Below are 9,883 nucleotides of genomic sequence, written 5' to 3' on the forward strand. Positions count from 1 at the left end.
AAATCCCGCAGCTCACGCCACCTCTGAAAAGCCACTCCAATATTCACCGGAGTTTTGGGAAACCTTTCTGCAGCTCGTGCACGGGGAGGGGAGAACGCTCTTATATGCGTGTACGTGCCTTGCAGTGATTGACAGGCAGATAGACACCCCTTGTGGCCCTGAATGGAGAAAATCTACCGGGAGCAGTGGAATTATGCCAATGGCACTACAGGCTGTAGGTGGTGCCAGAGGAGTTTTATTTTTTTATTTTACATAATTCATGTAGTTCTACTGGAACATAGGGTCAGTTTCAGCAAATATGACAGAAAGTTAGTTTTATAAGACTTACCTACTGCATCTTTAATAGTGGCCATTAAAAGATCCCTTCCTAATACATTGCGATTTAAGTGAAGGTGGACTTCAGCAGTCTGAGTTAAAAACATGGTGGTTGCATATTTGATCAGAATTGCACGCCTAAATCTGATTGTGCTCTTATGACCATACAGATACATTTTTGCGACACGACTGAAGCATTGTGTCGCGACATCATACATCCATGGTTGATGCTCCACGCCCTTGACCGGCAGCGGACTGGACGAATGCGTCACGTGGGTCTGCCTACTCCCGATTTTCGAAACGACCATCATGGTGGCTCGTTGAGAATATACGATCTCGTATTTTCCGAAAATAGTTCACCGAAACGTGTTTCTGAAAACATTTTAAGTGAGAAATAGGCCATACAGTTGCTGAATCTGTTTTCATTTCAGAAATCGACAAAGGTCAGTTTGAAAGATTTTCGTCTACTTCTATTTGATTGTCGCGTTCAACGGATTAATTTGCATAAAGATGGGCATCGGCCAGCTTTTTGGACACATTTTTTCAAATGCAGCGCCGCCTTCCTAGATGCTTTGCGGGTGTGTTAAAGTCGCTTGACATCACCCATAGGAATAAAGTGGAGCGCGGCTCGACAGAAGCGTTGCACGGCCATGTGGATCCGCACAGTGAGTCTGTGCCTGTGCGTTCTCAAATGTTAACTTTCAGTTTTGTGCTCTCAAATCTTTTGTAGTCAATGTACTTCCATAATGTTAGCTCCAGTCAGGAATGGCTCAAGATGTGAATCAAGAAAATTACAAGCAATAATCTACACTCACTTAAAGAATTATTAGGAACACCCTACTAATACTGTGTTTGACCCTGTTACGCCTTCAGAACTGCCTTAATTCTCATGGCACTGATTCCACAAGGTGCTGGAAGCATTCTTTAGATATGTTGGCCCTTATTAATAGGATAGCATCTTGCAGTTGATGATTAGTGGGATGCACGTCCAAGGGCACGAAGCTCCCGTTCCACCACATCCCAAAGATTTTAAGTTTGTATAAAGCTCAAATAAGCTTAGTCCTCATGAGAAAGTATAGCAGTGCAGTGGTTTAATGATTAAACTCTCAGTGGCGGGATTTCGCTGGGATGTTCAATAGGAGGTCTAGGATTGGATGCTGAGGGGTTAATGAACTATAGTGTATGGCCAGGGAGCCCCCAAGAGGACACTAACCCATGCTATGTCAACTTACATGATCCTATGTTATCTAACATGTTACCTAAACATACCCAATGTAAGCTATGGGTTTTAGAGCAAGAGGAGAGCATGTTCATTGGCCTTGTACTCTGCGGGTTCTGCAGGACACGTTATTGATGCTGAAAACTTGATGTAATAAAACCTTTATGATTAAGTTCAGTGTCAAGCGAATTTCCTCCTCCACACATCTTCACATCATCGCAACTCAAGATAGGTACGCTCATCTCATCCGTGGAAGCTGCCATGTTGTTTAGACTGAACAGTCGCTTCTCGTTGCGTCACACCTAAACCCGCCTCAAAACCAACGCTGATTGGTCGGTCGTTTGGCGAACGGCTCCAAATTTTCTCTATCTCAAGATGCCAGGACGGTCTCACGAGGCTAGCAGTATCCTGCTGGAAGTAGCCATCAGAGGATGGGTACATGGTGGTCATAAAAGGATGGGCAGAACAATGCTCAGGTAGGCTGTGGCATTTAAACAATGCCCAATTGGTACTAAGGGGCCTAAAGTGTGCCAAAAAACATCCCCCACACCATTACACCACCACCACCACCACCAGCCTGCCCAGTGGTAACAAGGCATCCCTGTTCTCATTCTGTTTACGCCAAATTCTGACTCTACCATCTGAATGTCTCAACAGAAATCGATACTCATCAGACCAGGCAACATTTTTCCAGTCTTCAACTGTCCAATTTTGGTGAGCTTGTGCAAATTGCAGCCTCATTTTCCTATTTTTAGTGGAGATGAGAGGTACCCGGTGGGGTCTTCTGCTGGTGTAGCCCATCCGCCTCAAGGCTGTGCGTGTTGTGGCTTCACAAATGCTGTGCTGCATACCTCGGTTGTAACGAGTGGTTATTTGAGTCAAAGTTGATCTTCTATCAGCTGGAATCAGTCGGCCCATTCTCCTCTGACCTCTAGCATCAACAAGGTATTTTCACCCAGAGGACTGCAGCATCCTGGATGTTTTTCCTGTTTCAGACCATTCTTTGTAAACCCTAGAAATGGTTGTGTGTGAAAATCCCAGTAACTGAGCAGATTGTGAAATACTCAGACCAGCCCATCTGGCACCAACAACCACGCCACGCTCAAAGTTGCTTAGATCACCTTTCTTTCCCATTCTGACATTAAGTTTGGAGTTCAGGAGATTGTCTAGACCTGGACCACACCCCTAACTGCATTGAAGCAGCTGCCATGTGATTGGTTGATTAGATCATTGCATTAACGAGAAATCTTACAGGTGTTCCTAATAATCCTTTAGGTGATTAGGTTATTATGTAAAGTGTGTGGCTGGCCAAACCAGCAGTAGTTCACCACCTGCCTGACTGCTCCAGCCTTTCTAGCAGCCTCCTCTTTCTGTCTCTGAGCTTTCCTGCTGAGTCCATAAGGAAGGCTTGTGGAGGATGAAAACAGCTCAAAATAGAGTGTCTTAGCTTCCACGCTGCCAAGATATGAGCAGCGTGCAGTCTTGAATAGTGTGTTTAATCTGTTGACATGAATGTGTCAGAGGCCTCAATGAAGCGGACGTCACACCCGGCTGCATCTCCTCAAATGGAGAGAGGAGATAAACCTGACTGTTGACTGCTGGTAGAGATCGGAGGATATGAATGTTTCACAGCCCATCGTACTGCATTGTCATAGTTTCTTTTATCTTGTGTTTGCGTGTCTGTGTTTCACAAACATACACAATAATACATACACATACTCATGTAGGCAGGAAAACACAGTCACACTTTCTGAAACACACAGAAACTCACATTTGCACCTGGTATTAACATGGTATGTTTTCTTGATACACGCCCTTTAAAAAAAAAAAAAGTCGTCAAAAATATTTTGCATTTCAGAACCTTAGGACAGCGACCGACACAAACACACATGCCTATTAACTCGATAATAAAGGACAGCGCCACTTCTCACAAATGCAGATAGGATTGGAGATGAAAAATGTAACTGACACGTAACCGCGATCAGCTTTGTGGGAAATTAAGAATCAATGCCACCACTCCACTTAGCACCAACTCCAATGTTTAATTTTAAATGATTGTAGCCTACTGGCAGTCTGGCACATGTGGGTGCTCAGTATTTTCCGTGGGTGCTCGAGCTCTGGAGCACCCACAGTATCGGCGCCTATGGATACAGTAGTGGTGACATTTGTAGCAGGTATAATTACAGGAATGCACAAGGGTTTGGCAGAGTTGCTTTTTTTATCAGCTTTTCAGCAAAGCTCCAACAAAGCTGGCAGCATGTCCAGAAGTTGTTTGATTATTTTTTGGGGACTTTTTTATTTGCATAATAAAATCAAGGCAACAAAAACACCACAAGAAAATAAAATGAAAAGAAAGATTGAGCAGGTGAGATTAAGAAAACCCCTAGGGGCTAATAGAAGGAATCTCACCTAAGGAAGAGAAAAAGAAATATGTATTATGAGCTATTACAAATGTTCTGAAATTTACAAATGAAACACAAGTAAGCATGAAATTCAAAAACAAGCATAATGTTGGCTACATGAAACAACAAAAGCATAAAATAAATTACAAGAATATAGACATAATGAGGATGTGTGGACTTATATGTCAGGCCAAACTAAATCAGATATGAACAGTTCAGATAAGTACAGACAGTTAAGTTTGGTTCATCAGACAGGTCCTAAGCCTATTTTTATGATTTTTGACAGAAGTTGACTGAAATGCAGTGTGGATATAACTCTTCCATAGCTGTGCTCCCCTGTATCTAATAGAGAGTTGACGGAGCCCTGTAGGGAACATTGGAAGGTGTAAATATTTGGCATGTCTTGTATTATAGCCATGTACGTCAGCATTAGACTGAAAAAATCCTACACAAGGCATCAGAAGGGAAACTGGCTGGTGCAAAAAATTGAAAATTAAAACACAAGTTTGGTACTAATTTATGTTAAAGATTGACAGGATCTTGAGCTCTTTAAAGAGAGGGGCTGAATGGCCAGTCCTGCTGCTAAATAGTAAAAAAAAAGTAAAAGCAGAGTATATAGTTTATAAAGGTAGGTGGGATAAGTAGCTCCCCAAAATAACATTGCAATACTGTATATGAGGTATGGATACATTTAGGCTATAATAAAGAGTTAGTAAACATTTCTGATAAACCAAACTTTGGAATTTGCCAATAATTCCAGTGGATTTAGAACTCAAAAACAAAGTGCAAATGAATATGCTTCTTCCAGCTTACTCTGTTATCTATCAGGATTCCAAGAAAATCTGTAGATGACACCTGTATAAATAAATAATTTCCAATGTAAAGACAAGATTTTGAATTGCAATACTTTTTATTTTCTTATGTAAATATGATGAAATGGTGTGCATCTCAGATGGTAACACTTTTTTACAGCAGGAACAATAAGAAGTAGAATTTAAGAGATGTTGAGATGGGTGCATTGTGTCTACTGTTCAGAGCTCTGAGGCATGACATTATTCTGCCTAGGCTTCAGAGCAGGTTTCTGGGATGGTGGGTGTACGATGAGTTTGTCATAAGCAATCTCCCCCCGCCTTCCAGTTTGTCCTTATAACGCAGAAACTTGACAACAATAGGGCTGGGCTTGGTAGAGAATGGGGAAGGCTTTCCAGTCCTGTGGGCCTGCACCGGTTCAGTTTTGCAGTGGTTTATTTGTAGTTTCTCAGGTAGAAGCTTCCTTACTTTATCCTCACAATCAGACCATTTTTCACTGACTGATTCGTCTGTGGCGTGAATGACAATATTATTCCTTCAAGATTGGCCTTCACTATAATCATTTTGATCATTGATTTGGATAAGGCTTTTGCAGACGGTTTCCACATTATTCTTGGCCTCTTTGCAGTCATCACCCTATGTCTTGCAGTAGTTTTTAAAGTCATGTAATTCCTTTTGGTTAAATTCCACACTGACTCTGAGATTATTGACTTCTCTCAGGGGCTCCCCCACACGTTTATTAGAGGAATCAACTAGAATTTCAACACAGGATTTGAAATTGTTCTCCTGTTGTCAATAAGAATTTGATCTATCTATCCATCTGTTCAAGTTAATTCATGCACCTGAGCCATAGAAATGATGTCCTCTGAATTGTTGTTGGAGTTTCCTTTAGGAGGCATGGTAGGATCTGGTCTGACGAGCTACTAGGCCTGGCATGAGAAAAAAAAGAATATGCGGTTACTTTACAACTCTATTTGTCATTAAACAGCACCTGTCATCATTAGTCTAGTTTCATTTCCTAGTAGCAAGTCACTTGTACAGCCTTATCTCTCTCTCTCTCTCTCTCTCTCTCTCTCTCTGTCGCTCTCTCTCACTCTATTTCCCTCTCTGTCTCATTAAACTATTTTATAATGCTTCCCTTCCTTTTTTTCAACTCTCATTCCTCTCATTCCCTAGCTCTTTTAAGCTCCTCCTCTCACTTTCCTGTCTTCCACCCAGTTACACTTTGTCTCATGCTCTCTCAGCATTCTCCTGTTTTTATCTGCTTCTTTCTTGCTAACTCTTCCTCTCTGTCTTGCACGCTCCTCATTTCCATGTTTCCTCTCCATTTCTCTCTGTTATTTAATTTCTCGCTGCTGTCGCCGTCAGTCCATTTCCACCCCATGCATATACTCTATCCTACCTTCTGTTATTCCCCTTTCTCTCACTCTATCAAGCCTTCTCTCCCTCTCTCTTTATTCTCAGGGGCGTCCCTGACCCCATTCATTCATCCCTCTTCAAGACAGTGGATCCACTCTCAGCGATTAGCCTACTACATGCTCCGCTCTCTCTAACATCCCATCCCTGTGTTTATCAACCACTTTCACGTACACCCCCCCACCCCCTCCGTCCTGTTTTATCCTCTCTCCCTTTCTCCGCTCTCTTCCCTCTTTTGTCTCGCTCCAACCTATAGCCCGAGGGGAGTGATTGACAAGCAAGCGGGGGTCTTGCAAGGGGGAGTTTCTGATTGGTAGTGAGGGAGATGAAAAGGATAAACCCTCATGGACCTGCCCTAACTGCACTGCAAAAAAAGATTCATTGTAATTTATCTTGCACTCAGTCTGAAGGGGCATTCACATCAAGCATGTTTGAAGTCAGCAGCGCTTACTGCTGTAGTTTGCTGCTTGTCCAGGTGAGGACAATGTCATCCAAAACTGAAATGTCTAACTGATCAACATGTAAGTGGAGTTACTATTTAAAATGGAAATGGAAACCATTCAAAAGTGCAAATTGAAACACATTGCAACCTGAGCAGCTGCTCTAACCCTTTTGTGTGTATTCTGTTCTGTTCTATATGCCTTTGTGCTTGTATTTAGAGATGTTCCGCTACAGATACCAGTAAACAAAATGAGCTCATGATCCGAACCACACTTATATTTAGCTACTTACACCAAAGAAGAAGAGGGTCGACAAGGCCATCACATGTATCACACTTAGCTAGAGTCACAGGTTAATAATTCAGGTTTTTTGCCCTCCTCCCGTTTTTACCAAAATTTAAATATATAGCCTATATATGATGATAATTTAAAATGTTCAAAGAAATGTTACAATTGCGGTGCCTGGTTAGCTCACCTGGTAGCACATGCACCCCATGTACTGAGGCTCAGTCCTTGCTGCAGCAGCTGCATGTTCAATTCCGACTTGCGGTCCTTTGCTGCATGTCGTTCCCTCTCTCTCCCCTTTCATGTCTAAGCTAAATGAAGGCCTAAAATGCCACAACAAAAGAATCTTAAAAAAACAAATGCTGCACTCATAGTACAATTTATTGGAGTGGGCTTCCATATATATTTTAATGATCTTAAGCCTATATAACATGTATTTAAACCATTTGAACTGCATTTAAGACAACATCTGACCTGAAACTATACAGCTAATAAAAAGACTACTGTACATCACCTTTACAGCTTGGGATTTTTTTGCAGTGTGTCTGACTGGGTTCAGGCCTTGGGTGTCAGGGTGTCAGCTGATTGAAAACCTGTCCAAACATCGCCACCATGTGGTGAACATGTTGTACTGCAGTGACATTACATCATTGCTCTACATGCCTTCTAGTCAGTTGTGTTTCATCTGTGTTTAATGCATGGTTTAATGTCAGGTTTGATGAGTATTGTGGGAGATTTCATACCCAGAGACAGCACACACATGACAAGAACAGATTGAACATGCCATCATAAGGTACAAATGTACATAATACACACAAAAATATATTTTAAAATATACAGTATATATTCCGTGAACTTCTGTAGTATGCATATAAAGGCATTTCCTGCGCTGTGCTCGTAGCCTATACACAATCTGTAAATAATAGACAACAAAAGAAGCAAACAGCATTGAGAGCATTTACAGTGCAGCCATGCTTGATAATAGAATATTCAAACTGAAGTAAGCTGTATTATTCAAACTGAAGTAAGCTGTATGTGAATATAACTCATGTAAATATGCAGAAAAACCCTGGAAACAGCTGTGTTGTTGCTCTTGTTAAGCACACAACAACGGAACCGGGAACACATGATTGCACAAATGAGAATCTAACAGTGACCTCTTTATCACCTGACTCATGCATCTGTGTGTGTGTGTGTGTGTGTGTGTGTGTGTGTGTGTGTGTGTGTGTGTGTGTGTGTGTGTGTGTGTGTGTGTGTGTATGTGTGCACGCGCGCACGCAAGCACCAATGCACAATTGAATTTTCCTTTCAAAGCTGTAGTACAGCCTCACAGAGCCACTAACATTGCTATAGACTCTTGTTACATAACTGAGATCAAGTCCTTTCATGCTTCTGGGTGTATGGCTAAGCAAGGCCTGCCTGACCCTATCTTATTTCTTTTTATTGTTCCAAGATTTAACGATTTAAGGGCAAAACATGACAAAACATTTCCATCTTGTTGACTTAAATCATTTTCCATCTCAAGGAAGTCAAGTCTAAGAGAAATCCAGGTAAAGAGCTAATTTGGGAAATTTGGGTTACATTAAAAATAATCTAGTTTTACCTGCTCACTTAGTGCCCATTTTTAAAACCTACATCTGTTTATTTTGTCCATATCTTGTCTTTAATGTGTGTGTGTGTGTGTGTGTGTGTGTGTGTGTGTGTGTGTGTGTGTGTGTGTGTGTGTGTGTGTGTGTGTGTGTGTGTGTGTGTGTGTGTGTGTGTGAGAGAGAGAATTTGTGAACTACCTCATCTATTAAAAGAGACAGACACAGCTGACAGCAGCTCATTACTGCAGGACAGGCCAGGTTGGGGGAAGAAGGAAACATCATTAAACTGGGCTCGCCACATATATTGGCCGTCGTTTAGGGCTGTAAATGTCAGGAGTTAAAAACATTATTCCAAATCGAATATCAAAGGTTGGACTTGGTATTCTGCTGTAATGCAGTTTCTTTTCTGAGATCTTGTACTATATTGTTAACTGTCAGTCAATTACTCTGTATTCTGTCGTAATGCAGTTTTTTTCTGACATCTTGTACTATTACCATTAACTGTCAGTCAGTACTCTGTGTGCTGTGTTGGCAGGAAGATGTATCATGACTGCGTTGTCTTGGACCATATCTCACTCTCCTGACTTTCCTGGAAGAAATGCTGGAAGAAGAAGCTGACAGCCACAACAGGTGGAGGGTGTCTTGTCTGTGGAAACTCCATAAATCAAGTAAATAATTTTCTTTTTAAAGAAAAAAAGTTCTGTCTGCAAACATACTGATAGCATGGAGACACTGAATATAAACGTATACACAGATGCAGAAAATAACAAAGTACTGTTGTAAAATTTTAGGGACAGGAGCTTTAATTGAATACTTAATTGAATATGTGAGATGTTATGGTTTTACATAAACAAATTGGACAATTTAAGTAATTGGCAATTGTAACACAATGAGCCTCCTAAGTTGCTTCTGATGATCTTTTTTAATGGATAATTAAAATGTTTAATTCCTTCATTGTTAAGTTGAGCTAATTGGGAATCAGCTGTGCAGCAGGATTACCGTAGGCATGAACCAATAACGCTCAGTTACCATCTTCTCTCCATGAAATCTAGAGATTTAGTAATTGCCTGCATGGTCTCCTATCTAGGCTACATGCTAATTGCTGCTAGTGACCTTAACCATGGTGGAATTCTCCACTGATAGCAAATATTATTATGGTAATTAACTGATCTGAATGTGCTTAGTTAATTAAAACAGAACCAATTATTCCAGCTATGGTGTTATCATACAACCATTATGGCTAAACACATGCCTCTGACTTTTTGTTTTAGTCGAACACTGTATAAAGAAGCCAAAATGTTACAGATCAACAACATCAACCGGTTAGTGTAGTCAGTAACAATGAATTGACATGTGTACAATTAACACAGCTTGGAAAGTACAGATTTGATACTATGCTGAGAAGGG

This window comes from Perca fluviatilis, chromosome 5 (assembly GCF_010015445.1).
Source record: "Perca fluviatilis chromosome 5, GENO_Pfluv_1.0, whole genome shotgun sequence".
In the NCBI taxonomy this organism is placed as follows: Eukaryota; Metazoa; Chordata; class Actinopteri; order Perciformes; family Percidae; genus Perca; species Perca fluviatilis.